The sequence below is a fragment of the Podarcis pityusensis genome, assembly GCF_964106645.2.
Source record: "Podarcis pityusensis genome assembly, chromosome: 1".
Taxonomy (NCBI): domain Eukaryota; kingdom Metazoa; phylum Chordata; class Lepidosauria; order Squamata; family Lacertidae; genus Podarcis; species Podarcis pityusensis.
In genome coordinates this window covers 86884918-86900667 of record NC_138028.1, presented here as the reverse complement: position 1 = coordinate 86900667, position 15750 = coordinate 86884918, and the positions used below count along the sequence as shown (strand labels likewise).

General features: G+C 46.5%; 1 protein-coding gene and 1 long non-coding RNA gene across 4 annotated transcripts in view; one reads left to right on the top strand and one right to left on the bottom strand.

Moving 5' to 3' along the window:
* Nucleotides 1–15750, top strand: part of NHEJ1 (non-homologous end joining factor 1) — a 124384-nt gene that overhangs the window by 53636 nt on the left and 54998 nt on the right. The window lies entirely within an intron of this gene.
* LOC308460408 overlaps nucleotides 4355–15750 on the bottom strand; it is a 107867-nt gene continuing 96471 nt past the window's right edge. Inside the window, exons 3-5 of the long non-coding RNA XR_013978559.1 lie at nucleotides 4786–5357; nucleotides 4616–4723; nucleotides 4355–4453 (exon numbers count right to left, since the gene is read on the bottom strand). This is a non-coding gene — a long non-coding RNA (uncharacterized lncRNA). The remainder of the gene's footprint in view (nucleotides 4454–4615; nucleotides 4724–4785; nucleotides 5358–15750) is intronic.

The window sequence follows — 15750 nt, the reverse complement described above, 5'->3', positions numbered from 1 at the left end:
TAAAGCAAATACCTAAAGAAGAAAGCTGTCAGTTAGGGAGTTAAGTAGAACTAGAGATCTGTAGCCCTACATTTTGGCTCGGTCTTTAGAATCAATATGTGAAATGCAGCCCTCTTCTCCAATCTTCTCATCCGGAAAATAGCATACAACTCCCTCCTGTCCCAAAGCTATGTGAGCTTTTTATCCTCCTTCTTCCTGGCTGTGTAGCCCCCTGCAATACACAGTCCCGCTTGTCCTTTGTGAATCTTTCACCCCCAGCATCCTCCTCCTGCCTCCATAGCCCCCCAATACCACTCTGAGATGTGCATTTTCTGTCAGAACTCAGTCTTGTTGTCTGCCAAGAAAGATGAAATTTTGGACCAGCTCACATGTTTGGCGCCTCTTCTGAAAGCTGTGATGACTTTTTAAAATAATAATTTAAAAAATGGGCACTTCGTTTAGTGTGCTTTTAGCATAGCCTATCCCTTCTTAAGGAAATCAACCCTGAGTGCTCACTGGAAGGACAGATCTGGAAGCTGAGGCTCCAATACTTTGGTCACCTCATGAGAAGAGAAGACTCCCTGGAAAAGACCCTGATGTTGGGAAAGATTGAGGGCACAAGGAGAAGGGGACAACAGAAGGGGGACAACAGAGGATGAGATGGTTGGACAGTGTTCTCAAAGCTACCAACATGAGTTTGACCAAACCACGGGAGGCAGTGGAAGACAGGAGTGCCTGGCATGCTCTGGTCCATGGAGTCATGAAGAGTTGGACACATGATTGGGAAGTTTCATGTTTAAAGCCCCACTCAGCCATGAAGCTTACTGGGTGACCTTGGGTCAGTCATATTCTTTCTCTCAGGCTAACCTACTTCACAGGGTCTTTATGAAAATAAAATGTATGTGTCTTGGTGGAGAACTGTGTACATCTCTGTGGGTTCCTTGGGAAAAAGCAGGATTATTGATTGACTGATAGACTGAATTTATGTCTTGCCTTACCTCTAAGGAGCGTAAGGCAACAAATGTGGTTATTTCCCCTCCTCCCCTTTATCCTTGCAACAAACCTGTGAGGTGGATCAAACTGAGATAGAAATTTGCCCAAGGTAACCTCATGAACTTCATGGAAGGGTAGGAATTTGAACCCAGGTCTCCCCAGTTCAAATCTGAGGCTCTAGCCACAACACCACCACTACACCTATAAATGTAATAAACAAATAATAGCCTGACCCCTCCCTCCCCCAAGATAATTGGCGCAAAATGAAAATGTGTCCAAAGTGATTGTGTAAATCAAATCTCAGACCCCAGGTGCTTTGGAGAGGTTGGATCCAGCTTATTCTGATGCCCATGAGATGCCTCTGCACTAGGGGGCAGGAATCAGAAGAAGAAACTGTGAAAGCCTCACTTTCTTCAGTCAGTTAGGGGGCCAGTAACCCTAGAACTGTCTCTCTCTGTCAGTGTCTAAAGTTCAAATTAGAGCTGGAAGGATGCAATATAAAAACGGGTGGTAGTGATTTTCGTACATGTTCAATGTTATTCAAAAGCTGAGCGTGGTTTGCTTATTAAACTTTATTCAACCCAGAGCGTCCTTTGTTTCTGAAGTTCTGCTGTGACTGGGCAGATATGCGGAAGGCAATTTACATTTTTTAAAAATGCATTTTTATATATCCTGTCATACTTAGCTCAAAAGCTTTTTCTCCACAGCAACTTACAAAACGAGGCTCATTTGTTCAGTATGCAGTTATGATATATTGATAAACTACAATAGAGCTCTGTGATCAGGCTAGAACCACGTCGGGCAAAATGCTACATTTGCCGAGAGCTACTCATAAGGTTTTGAGATAATTTTGTCATCTGTGGCAGTGGTTCCCAATTAGGACCCCCTATTTTCCAAAGCCAAACCACGTACCCCCTGCTTTTGAAAATTTTAATAACTCTATGGTGATTACCTCTGCAATGCATTTTTTGGAACAAAATGTGGGGTAGCCCCTAAAAAGCAAAGGATTTTACGTATACTAAAAAACAGATGAGGGCTGAACGATATCTGGTTTTCAACATCGTGATATATCGGCAGCTAAACGTGGTGATATTCAGATATATCATGATGTCTGAAATTGAAGATCAGGCATGGGGAGGAGGGAAGGAGCAGCCACGGAGATTGGATGGGTGGGGGGAGGAGAGGAAGCAGAGTAGAGTAACCTCCACCGCATGGTTTGAGTGGGTGGGGATGGGGGTGGGGGGTGCATCAAGCCACCATCAGCGGGGCAGCCCGCAGTGGCACACCATCGAAGATGCACATCCACTGTGGCGGAGGCTGCTTTCCTGCTACCTAAGAAAAGGTGGTCTGCCTCAGTGCCAGCGGAAGGTAGTGCCACGGTACCTTGAAGTGAGGGCAGTCAGCTGCCCTGTTCTCTGTCAGTGTGAGGGAAAGGCAGCACCTTGCAATTGGCTGCCCTGTTTTCCCTCAGCCTGAGGGGAGGCTGCAGTGTTATTGGCTGCCCTGGTCTCCCTCAGCGTAAGGGTAGACAGCTCAGATCAACAGCATTATTGGCTGAGATCATCATGCGATATCAGTGGTGCCTTGAAATCAGCTGCCCTGCTTTCCCTTGCGTGAGGAGCAATATAGTGCTGTGTATTGCTGGGTCAAAATTGTCATCACGCTGTGAATTCAAAACCGGTTTTGGCCAATACAGTCAAACCTCGGTTGTCAAATGTACTGTAATCCATTCCGGAAGACCATTCGGCTTCTGAAATGTTTGACAACCAAGGCGCGACTTCTGATTGGTTGGGGGGAGGAAAGGAATGGTGTCACAGACCCCTTGGGTGCATTCTGGGAACCACTGATCTATAGGAAAATCTTTTCCTGATCTGCTTCAGGTGTGGCAGGGGTGGTGAACCTTCTGCCCAGGAGCCAAATGTACCCCCTCCCTGGCCTCTCTGTCCACACCTATGCACTCCTCTTGCCTGCATGGAGGATGAAGAGTGGTGTGTGTGGCCACACACACTTTTGCCACTCCCACTTCTGGTATGCAGTCCCCATGTGGCCCTTGAGTTTAAAAAAGGTTCCCCACATCTGACGTGTGGGGTGAGGAATATGATGAAACAACCCTAGGGCTGTGATGTCACTGAGTCTTCCACAGAACACAGAGTAATTTTTCTTGCTGGCTCAGCTCTTCTGCAGCATGTAACAAAAGTTGGAGGTTCTGCACCTTCTCATTGCCCAAAGGAAGGATACACTGACCTGCAACTGAGTAGGCTGCTGCTGTCCTCCTGCACCTCACAGTCCCTCACCATGTGCTGGTGGCACTTCAGCCTTTGCCCAACCAACTGACGAGGCACATAAGGCAGATATGGTCATCCCCATTTATAAAGCTAGTAAATATATTGCAACCAGTTTGTTTCCCCTCCAAAGGTCAATATTTGTGCAGAGTTTAATTTTAACTTAACAAGCAGCTGTTTGCTGCTGAGCTGCTTTCTTGTTTTAGTTTCTTACACACTCCAGTGTGTGCCCAAAGTTTTTGATGCAGACTCTTAATGGTGTGAGCATAGGTGCACCATGGGGTCAAGTGTGATGCATTTTGTTTTAATGTTATACTATTAATTCAATAAAGTACTTCAAAAAGTGAACATTTGCAGGCATGTGTTTTACTTGTCCATTGCCAATTAACAATTATTGTAAACCCTGGAAGTATTCATAATGAAAAGTGGCATAGAAAGTAATAAAGTGAAAATCAATAAAATGCATCTTCCCCATTTACACAGAGACCACTTACTATTCATTGACACATTCAGCTTAACAGTTGATCACTACTGAGAAAGTGCTGCTCCCTTGCTTTCTTCACCTCTTCCCACCAACACACTACTACTTTTGTTCTCTAGCCCTTTGTGCTGATATGTTTACCCCTTAGCACAGAGCTTTCCAGACTATGTGTCGTGACACACATGCAGTGTGTAGGTGTGTTGCACAAACACTCCCCCCGCTCCATCCAGGACTGGAAAGCGGTTAGTTTAATCCCTGGTTTGCTAGTAAAACTGAATTACTGTGTCTCTAAAAGATGTAAAACTGAATTACTGTGTCATGAAATGATGCATGTCTAAAAAGTGTGTCACCAACATGAAAAGTTTGGAAAGCTCTGCCTTAGCACTTGGAATGTTGCTGAATATTCTGTAATACCACAGGAGCTCAACCAATGGCTAGGAAGGTGCACGGGCATCCAACCCCCCCCCCCCAAGTACATTTACTGTGCTTGCATTGCATTGCATTGCAGTGACATTCTTTCAAATACCGTATTTTTCGCCCCATAGGATGCACCGGCCCATAGGACGCACCTAGTTTTTTGGGGGGGAAATAAAGAAAAACAATTATTTCCCCCCCAGGTGCGGGGCTGGGGCGGGGGAAGCCCAAGTTTCCCCCGACCCCAGCCCCCAGAACAGGCTGCTATCCGCAAGCCGTGGGAGAGCTGCGCGAAGTCGCGCAGCTCTCCCACGGCTAGCGGAAGACTGCGCGGAACCCGAAGCTTGGGGCGTGCTGAACTCAGCGCGCCCCAAGCTTCTGGGTGCCAGCAAGCTCTCCGCTAGCCGTGGGAGAGCCACGCAACTTCGCGCGGCTCTCCCACGGCTAGCAGAGGGCTGCGCGAAACTTGGGGCGTGCTGAGCTCAGCGCGCCCCAAGCTTCTGGGTGCAGGCAAGCTCTCCGCTAGCCGTGGGAGAGCTGCGTCTCCCACGGCTAGCGGATAGCTTCCTGAAGCCTGGAGAGCGAGAGGGTTCGGTGTGCACCGACCCCCCTCGCTCTCCAGGCTTCAGCGAAAACCTGCATTCGCCCCATAGGACGCACACACATTTCCCCTTCATTTTTGGAGGGGGAAAAGTGTGTCCTATAGGGCGAAAAATACGGTAGTTTCTTAGGGAAACTGTCTAATCTGCCTTAGTCACCAATTTGGGATGCTTGCTTATAAGTAAATGCGCTTTTGGGGAAAGTGCAGAAACTGAAGAAAGCCCCCTTTTCTCATGAAGATTGCCTTATGTAGTGGTCTTCCTTATTTGACAGTCATTTTTGGCAGTCTGTGATGTAATGCTTACTCCCTAGTGTTAAAATCTTGTTATAGATCTGTGGGTGCTAAATGCTTGGGTTTAATAAATGTTGGAATTTAATTAGAACTGGCATGTTAGAACCAAGAAATAGCCAGACCCAAGTGTATATTAGAGGTACTAAGAGACAGTACCTTACTAAGAGGTGGTAGACCCACTGATAAGCCTCTGTTATTAGTGCATGTAAAAGCTAGTTAAGAAGGCACACTTCCTGGGTTGTGTATTGGTCATTGTAATCCTGCCAAATCCACAAGTGCTTACGAAGTCAGGCACACTTCTTTGTGAGATGACAGCCTGTGAGGATCAAAGGGAAAAGGTGTTAGAATGCAAATGAATGAAGTCCTCCCTCCCTCTGTAGATAATGGGGCTTAGTTTAGGGAAGGGGGGTTGGAAGTGATGTAACCAGGAAGCAAAGAGGAACAGTTGAGCTGGGATGTGCCCTGCAAGGTAGAGGATGCTGGTGCTGCTACTATGGAATAAGCTGGCATGTTTTGGGGTGCTTCTGCTGTGAGCTCCTCCATTGAAAGCTTCAGGTTGTATATATGTATAAATAAACCATATATCATAAAGATACTGTAGCCTCCATTGTGCCTAATTTTCTGAAAGAAAGACAAACTCTTGTTAAGTGCCAAGACCCCTGGAATCTTGCACACTGCTCAGCAGAGATTCAGGTGGCCCGTAACAATATTTTGCTTGCAACAAAGCTGAGCATGTTAATTTTGATGCAGAAGCTAGATGTGATGTAGAAATACTAGTAAGTTGTAGGATGGGATTGTTTTCATTTGTTTGTTTTTGTTAGGAGGTTAGTGGCCTTTGTTAACACAGGCTCTGAATTACTTGTCTTGTGCATCAGGGAGCAAATTCACTGAAAGTATGTACAGTATTGTAGTGAAATTTTGCAGGTAGTATTTATTGCCTGACGCCATGCTGTGTCAGTGTTTGTAAAAAGCAAAAAAGAAGGAAAGGGTTCTGACCTCCCTTTGTCTCCTCAGTCTCCTTGTCGGCACAAAAAGAGTCCACGAGAATATCCTTGCAGAGTTTTATTCTTAAAAGTATTTGTGCAAAACACGACTGAATAACTATACACACCAGCACCAACCAACCCAAACACCAGCCTCAGCCTCAGCAACAAACTAACATTTCTCACTTATATATACAACTTGCTGCAAGCCGCTGAGTCATGCTGACCCAGCTTTATTCACATTAAAGAAACAGCGGCCATTTTAGCCGTGACACCCCTTCTGTTTCTTAAATGCGAAAAACCCCAACAGAAACAATACATACATATATTATATACATAAACCCAGTTTTGTCATCAATTCATTATGACATGTTGCTGGCAAAGGCTTGGTAAACAAATCAGCAATATTATCTTGTGACTGACAATACTCCAGTTTGATTACCCCATTCTGTACACAATCTCTAACATTCGCATGACGGATAGCAATATGTTTTGATGCGGATTTCATTATTTCCGAGCCCGCTAATGCAATGCACGATTGGCTATCTTCATACACTTGGATAGGCAAATCTACTTTACAATCTAGATCTTTTAGTATCTGTATAAACCACATGATTTCATTGCATGCTAGCGACAGGCTCCCATATTCTGCCTCACAGGATGAGGTCGCAACAAATCCTTGTTTCTTTGACCTCCATCCAATTATGGAATTGGCAAACATCATAACCATTCCACTTGTAGATTTTCTGGTAGCTACACAGCTTCCCCAGTCCGCATCAACAAACACTTCTAGTTTTTCATCTTGTGTACTAGATATCTTCAAACATACATTTAATGTCCCCTTTAGATATCTGATAAGCCTTTTCAAAGCACACCAATCGGCAGTACTGGGTTTAGATACACGTTGACTCAGAACATTTGTAGCACATGCAATGTCTGGCCTTGACCACTGGCTTAAATACAACAGTGATCCTATTTTTGAGTGATACAACTCAGGCTGATCAAATTCATCATCACACACTGTCTTTGGGAAATCTGGTGTCATGGGAGTCTGAACTGGCTTGCATGCCAAACTGCTCTATCAAATGAAGAATTTTCTCTTTCTGGCTCAATAGGAAGCTTCCATCTGCTTCCTGCCTTACTTCTACTCCCAAGTAATTGCTTACAGGCCCTAAGGCTTTAAGCTTAAACCTCTTTTCCAGTTGACTTGTGAGCTTCTGGATCTCATCTGTGGAACTCCCTGCCACAAGCAAATCATCAACAAAGACTAAGAGCATTAGATATTTGTTGCCTGTCCCCTTGGTGTACAGGCATGGATCAGCCACACTCCTTTTAAAACCAAGTTTTACATGGGCTTCATTTAAACACTGGTTCCAACACCTTCCACTTTGTTTGAGACCGTAAACAGCCTTTTCCAAACGCCAGACTGCACCATTCTCCTCTTCAAACCCAGGGGGTTGTCTCATTAACACTTCATGGTCTAAATTTGCATGCAGATATGCAGCATCAACATCAAAATGGTGCACTGCTAGTTGTCTTACAGCAGCAATGGAAAGCATTAAACGAAAAGTTTCACTCTTTACAGTGGGAGAAAACACTTCATCATAACTCTCCCCTTTAATCTGAGTGAACCCTCTGGCTACTAATCTGGCTCGAAAACGTGGTTCCCCAGATGCAAGGGTTTTCCTTTTGTAAACCCACTTGCATGACACCACTCTGCCACCAGGTGGTGGCATTATAACCTCAAACACTTTGTTACGTTTAAAAGAGTCCATTTCTTCTTTCATAGCTTGTTCCCACAAAGCACGTTCTCCAGGGGGTAAGTCTAAGACTTCATTATAACTTTGTGGTTCCACACAACTCACATTGCATACTCTCACTCCGCCTAGGGTCAAACGCTGAGGAGGTACACCCTTGTTTGAACGCTGGGAGCGCCTAGGCACAACTACTTCTTCTCCCCCCCTTATCTCTGGCTCTTCTTCCTCTTCCTCTAGAGAAGAAGTATTATCTATTGCCACATCTTTTGGGGAAATCTGTGCCTCCTCCTCATCCTGCTCCTGGGTTGCCGATGGCTGAGAAGAAGCCTTTTCTCTTACTTGCAGGGGCAGTAGGCAATCTGGGTTGGCATGGATCGCAGTCCATCTGTCCTGGTCAGCAAAGTCTGCGCTTCGTGACAGAACCACGCGTCCTGGGCATAAATTGAAACGCCACCCTTTGCCATAGGACTGATATCCCACAAACCGCAGTTTCTGCGCTCTAGCGCCCCCTTTCTGGCGCTGAGCTTTGGGGATATTTACATGTGCCCAAGAACCCCAGTTATGGAGCATTTTCCACTCTGGTTCTTTCCCAAACAATACACAATAAGTAATATCTTTTATAGAGCTAGACCAGGTTCTGTTAATCAAAAAGTTTGCTGTCAGAAAAGCCTCGCCCCACAGCCTATGGTTGTGGCCCAATCCTGCATCCACTAGCAGGCAGTCCTTTACTGACTGTATTACAGCCCCACGTCTTTCACACAGACCATTTTCAGCAGAGCTATAAGGGTTAGTCAAGCGATGAGTGATCCCCTTACGTTGCAACCATGCCCCAAATTGTTTGTTCAGAAATTCTCCGCCCCTATCTGTTTGCAGCTGCACAACAGGCCGAGCGAAGAGCTTTTCAGTTTGGGCAACCCATTCTCTGAATGTGGGGAAACACTCAGATTTCTGCTTTAACAAAAACAACCAACTAAAACGTGATTTATCATCTATTACCAGAAAAGCATATCTGGCGCCCCCTTCAGTCTTCTGTGGAAAAGGGCCTATCACGTCACAATGGACAAGTTCTAAAACCTCTTTAGATACTCTGTCACTTTTAGAAGCCACAGGCTTCCTCTTAGATTTGGCCATTTTACATACATTGCAATCTAGGAAACAGTTACAGCTATTTACTTTTAGGTTCTTGCACACCTTTTGCATCTCTGAAAGCACACAGAAATTGGCGTGACCCAGTTTTCTGTGCAGGTCATGTACACACCCCTTATGAACTGGCAAATTATCCTGAACCACCTGGGCTGCTTTAACAGGCTTGTCCTGCATTACATATAACCCATTTTCCAACTTTGCATGGCCACATACCTGAGTTCCATTCTTTATCAGACAGCCATCCCGTGTGAAGTCAACACTATACCCTGCATTAATCAAACAGCTTACAGACAGCAAACAATAGTCCAAACTGCTGACAAACAGAGTCTCTGGTAGAGTAGTGTTCAAGCACTGCAGGAAACATGTTCCCTGGCCACCAATCTTGCTTCTACGACCATCAGCAAGATAGATTGAGTCTTCTCCATCAGCTGGCTTCTCCAGGGTCTTAAAGTCCTCCCGACTATTGCAGATAATCCTGCTGCTGCCAGAGTCCAGCAACCATGTTCCTCGAGGTATCTTCCTCTCCTCCCGAGAAAATGCAGACACAAACTGAGCAGAATGCGTGTTCTTCTTCCCTGAAGAGAACCCCTTCTGCTTATGTTTCTGCGTCGATTGCTGTCTCTGCTCCACGTCGTCTCCTGGAAGTTTTGCCCTGCATTGACGTTGGAGATTCCCGGGTTGGTTGCATCTATAGCACCTCCTCACCGTCAGGACCAAGTCCAAACCTTGGCGTTGCTCCATTGGCAGATTCTGCTGCTGGCCCCCTCGACTGTAACTCCTCCGCTCTTGGAGTTCAGCCTGTTTATCTGACCTTCTTTCTGCTTCTTCAGTCAATCTGCCAACCACATACTCAAGGGTCAGATCTCGGGGACGCATACTCTCCATGCTGTTAATTACGGGCAACCAGCTTTCAGGCAAACTTGAAAGGATAATGTATGTTTGGTCAGTCTCATCATAACGCTTACCTCTCTGCTGTAGTTGAAGAAACAGAGATTTCAGCGTTTGAAGATGAGTTGCCAAACTCTCACCTTCTTTCATAACAGTCCTGAACAGCCTTCTGGTCAGAGAAATGATAGTTCCAGCAGTTTCTCTGACATGCATTGCCCTTAATAAATTCCAGCACTCAAACGCTGTGCTGGCATTTGCTACATGCAATAACTGAGAGTTGCTCAAACACATCATAATTTGGGCACGGGCCCTTTCATCCAGCTGTTTTTTCTCAGCAGAGTCCTGTCTCAAAACCTCAGTTTCAACACAGTCCCATAGTCCATCTCTCCTTAACAACTGCTGCATTTTAATTGACCAACTCAGCCAGTTGCTTTCTGAGAGAAGTTCAAAAGGGATGCCTCCCTCAATATTTACAACTTGGGAAGACTGGAAATCTGCCATCTCTGCTGGTGCTTGCCGAGCCCCTTCTATGGGGCCTCCAGCAATCTCTCCGGACTCTCTCTTTAGAGTCCCACTGGATGGTCTTGGCTGGCACTCACCGGCTTCTAGCAGCTGCCTCTATTGACCCTCAGGTCCCGCCTGGCCCTGCAACTGGTGTAGCCGCTCTGTGAGTCGCCTACTGTGGTCCTCTAGCAGTTCAAACTGTTCCAGTAGCTGACGCTGAGAGTTTTCCTGATCCTCAGATCCTAGCCACTCCAGCGTCACTGCAGACAGTTACAGCTTGCCACCAACTGCTCCAACGCACAGCCACTGTCTCTGTACACCACCAGGACTCACCAGCTCCCTGCTGAGATGCTGTCAGTCGTTTTGCACTCTGCACATGCTCAGAAACACTGGGCCCATAACCTGTCAGTGTTTGTAAAAAGCAAAAAAGAAGGAAAGGGTTCTGACCTCCCTTTGTCTCCTCAGTCTCCTTGTCGGCACAAAAAGAGTCCACAAGAATATCTTTGCAGAGTTTTATTCTTAAAAGTCTTTGTGCAAAACACAACTGAATAACTATACACACCAGCACCCACCCACCCACCCACCCACCAACCAACCAACCAACCCAAACACCAGCCTCAGCCTCAGCAACAAACTAACATTTCTCACTTATATATACAACTTGCTGCAAGCCGCTGAGTCATGCTGACCCAGCTTTATTCACATTAAAGAAACAGCGGCCATTTTAGCTGTGACATGCTGCACACACCATATGGAGCAAACCCTTCCCACTTCAGTCTCCATATCCATACAAGACTCGGCACCATGCACCAGTGACATATACTGTGAGATCCATTTGGGGGAGGAAATTGTCCCACTTAGTTACTTATTGCTTTTGTTGCTTCGGCTTTCTAGCTAGCAGATGAACGATAAGCTCTAATGGAAGAGGAGGAAAGTCTTTTCTCTGCTGTCCCATGTCCATATTGTAAAAGTTATTTTGTGAGGAGTTTCTGTGAGGTTGAAGGCTCCGTTCTCACTCTCCACACCAAACCCTTCATAGCAGGTTGGGGAGAAAATGGTTGGGGCAATGAAGAAGGTTCTGCTTGGGGATTGTTCTTCTTGCTATTTCCAGTGTTGCCCTGCCATCATTCACCATCTATATAGGGTGGAATTGCAGGGTATTGGCTTGAAGGTTGGTCTTGGCAACCAGTTGAGCAGCAGAAGCCACTGTCATACCCGCATACAACAGGGAAAAACAACAAAGTGTCTTGTGGCACCTTAAAAACTATCAGAGTTAATGCAGCAGAAGCGCTTTTGAACTAGAGCCCACTTCATTAGGAACATGGAGAAGCATAAATTGTTCTCCTTCGCTGGCATGGATGCATGGCTACAGAGAAAACAACAGCTGTAAACAGCAGAGCGAAGAAGTTGGGAAATGCAGATCTGCGACACTTCTGTGCAAAGCACAGATACATAAAAGATAAGGACAGTGACCATTTACAGCAGCAGTAAATGAACAGGGACAGGTTTGTTAATGAATTGTAGTTCAGCAAAAGGTGCCTTCTTTTAAATGAGTTTTGTTGTTGCTGAAGACTGTTGCCTTTCTGATATCAGATTTTGTCCATTTATTCTTTTGTGTAGACTAGAGGCAGGGAACCTTGTGTCCAGGGAACATATGTGGCCTCCTAGACCAGGGGTGAACCTAGGGACCTCAAATTTCAGTGGTGCGCTGTGCGATGCCAAAATCCGTCACTTCCTCCTTCTCACCTTCTATTCTACATCATAGTTACGGTGTCCCCTATGGGGCCCCTGAGGTCTCACACCCAGTGTGACCGAACCAGTCATGCTCCCCTAGATCTGCCTCTGCCCAGACCTTGCCCTCTTCACTGATCCTGCCCCCATCAAATACTTTTGTTTGGCTGAAATATGTCCTTCAACTGTGATAATGCCTCTTGCTTGCCTGGAGAATGGAGGGATTGGAGCAGGGGGATCAAAAGCACTGACTTTTGCATGACTGGAATGTGGCCTTCTGTACATAGGTAAAAGGGACACCCATTTCTTCTCCCACTTTGCCTCTGGCCCTATCCACCACTGGCATGTGGCCCCCAGAAGATTGTCCATGACGGAATGTGACTCTCAACCTGGAAAAGATTCTCCCGTGGTATAGAGCATGGGTAGGCAAACTAAGGCTCGGGGGCTAGATCCGGCCCAATCGCCTTCTAAATCCGGCCCATGGACGGTCCGGGAATCAGCGTATTTTTACATGAGTAGAATGTGTCCTTTTATTTAAAATGCATCTCTGGGTTATTTGTCAGGCATAGAAATTTGTTCATATATATTTTTTCAAAATATAGTCTGGCCCTCCACAAGGTCTGAGGGACAGTGGACTGGCCCCCTGCTGAAAAAGTTTGCTGACCCCTGGTATAGAGACTGGTCTGTCTGATCTACAAATTTCTACCCCCAAAAAGTCTGCTATATGTTATGTTTGTCACTGTATCTACCCAGGCAGTACAATTTCAGGTTGTCATTGCTTTTTTTCTAGAAAAATAGGTGCCGGTACTCACCATGAAGTTGTTAGAGTAAGTGCCACACTTTTTAACAACAAAAAAGAGGTGCCAGTACTATTTACCCTTGAGTACTCCCTGAAAGAAAGCAATGCTAATAATATTGACTACATAATTTCAGGCTTGCTTCACTTGCTCATCCTCTAATTGCCTATCCTACCTTTTTTTTATTGTCTGCATAGGGCAGACAACTCAGTCCCTGCTCTAAAGAATAGAAAGACACAAATCTGATATCAAAATTGGCAACATTCAGAAACCACCTGGAGAATATTCTTCTACTTTCCTAAAAAGTCATTCCATAAAAAATCAAATCAAATCAAAGGCTCCCCTGTGGATTGGTAGATTCGAATTTGTCATCAAATCTGATATTTTTAGATCTTAAGAGGAACCATGGATTTCTTGCCCACTATAGCACTGCATTTGTGCTTTGCACATAAATGTCATAGGCCTTCTGGCCCTTTTGCATTTCATAGCCTTTTAGTCTCCCTGTTTACATTTCTGCTGCTTTTTGCATATCCTTCATCTTTGGCAATCACCTGTAGCCGAGTAAGATTGTCTTCCATGAACACGGTCTTAACAGTGAGTCTGTAAGTGACTGTGAGGGCCAATTCTAGATCCACATGTCCTTCCACAGTGGGGACATAGGTTTACAGGTGAGAGTTGATCATGGTGAGGGTTTGCCAAATGTGCCTTCCTCTTAGCACGTTTCTCCCTTTCATCCAAAGTCCATGACACCTTTGGTAAAGGCTGTTCTCCAATTGGAGCACTCATAGGCCAGTGTTTCCTGATTGTTGGTGTTTATCCTACATTTTTAAAGATTTGCCTTGAGTGAGTCTTTAAACCTCTTTTGTTGACCACCTAAAGTTCAGAATAAAGTAGTTGCTTTGGAAGATCATAATTAGGCATCCAAACAACATGACCAGTCCAACTAAGTTGATGTTGAAGAATCATTGCTTCAACAATGATTGATCTTTGCTTCTTCCTATGCCAACTATGGATTGTGCTTTATGGATTGTGCTTTATGCATCTAATCCACAAAAGTTCAAGGTACAGTCAGTTGTTAATGTGCCACGAAATTCTGTGTTGCATTTGCTGCATCAGTCCAACTCTGCTACCCTTCTGGAATATCACAGTGAGTATGTGAAAAAGTTTTCAGCATCCCACCTGCCTGTTGTTGTTGTTGTTGTTGTTTTATAACAAATAAACATTTCAACAATAATTTAACATTTCAAACCTCGACTTCCCTCCCCCTCTTCCTGCAGTTCCAAAAATTTATTTTCATCTTTACCTGTAAACCCCAATTATCTCTAGTTATTGTTTTCTTCATCTATTTTCATATATGTTTTAGAAACAGAGAGTTTTTACAGTAATCCTGCTAATGTCTTAATATGTTTACAATTTGTTTGTAAAATTCAATAAACCATTTCCATTCCTTAGTAAAAAGTTTGTTGTCTTCATTTCTTATTCTTCCAGTAAGTTTCACCATTTCTACATAGTCCATTACTTTCTGTAGCCATTTCTCTCTCGTCAGGACTACTTCTTCTTTCCATTTTGGGGCAAATGTTGTTCTTGCAGCTGTTGTTGCATACATAAATAAATTTCTATATTGTTTAGGTAACTCTGATCCCATAATCCCTGAAAGGAAAGCTTCTGCATTTTTTTTACAAATGTTATCTTAAACATATTTTTCGATTCATTATATATCATTTCCCAGTAAGCTTTAACGTTATTGCATGACTACCACATATGGGAAAAGGTACCTTCTTTCTCCTTACATTTCCAACACTTCTTCAATTTTGAATTATACATTTTTGTCAATCTACTAGGTGTCAAGTACCGGCTGTATAATATTTTCATATACCGTATTTTTCGTTCCATAGGACGCTCCGTCCCATAGGACGCACCTACTTTTTTGGGGGGGAAATAAAGGAAAATTTTTTTCCCTTTATTTCCCCCCCCAAAACCAGGTCGGGGAACAGTGGGATGGCGACGCTGCGCCTCCCCGTTGTCCCCCGAGCTTGTGGGGCTGGCCGATGTCTGCCCGGCGTGAGGGGCGCTCTGCTTCAGGGCGCCCCACGCGCCGGGCGGCAGGCTGCAGACACCTGCGCGAAGCACGGGGCGTCCTCCGGAGGGCGCCCCGTGCTCCGCGCTGCAGGCTGCCGCCCGCAAGCCTTGCGCTCCCGGGGGAGATCCCCCGGGCGCGCAAGGCTTGCCGACACCTGCGCGAAGCACGGGGCGTCCTCCGGAGGGCGCCCCGTGCTCCGCGCTGCAGGCTGCCGCCCGCAAGCCTTGCGCTCCCGGGGGGAGATCCCCCGGGCGCGCAAGGCTTGCAGACACCTGCACGAAGCATGGGGCGTCCTCCGGAGGGCGCCCCGTGCTCCACGCTGCAGGCTGCCGCCCGCAAGCCTTGCGCTCCCGGGGGAGATCCCCCGGGTGCGCAAGGCTTGCCGACACCTGCGCGAAGCACGGGGCGTCCTCCGGAGGGCGCCCCGTGCTCCGCGCTGCAGGCTGCCGCCCGCAAGCCTTGCGCTCCCGGGGGGAGATCCCCCGGGTGCGCAAGGCTTGCGGACACCTGCGCGAAGCACGGGACGTCCTCCGAGGGCGCCCCGTGCTCCGCGCTGCAGGCTGCCGCCCGCAAGCCGTGCGCGCCCAGGGGGGATCTCCCCCCGGGCGCGCAAGGCTTGCGGACACCTGCACGAAGCACGAGGCGTCCTCCGGAGGGCGCCCCGTGCTCCGCGTTGCAGGCTGCCGCCCGCAAGCCTTGCGCTCCTGGGGGGAGATCCCCCGGGCGCGCAAGGCTTGCAGACACCTGCACGAAGCACAGGGCGTCCTCCGGAGGGCGCCCCATGCTCCGCGCTGCAGGCTGCCGCCCGCAAGCCGTGCGCTCC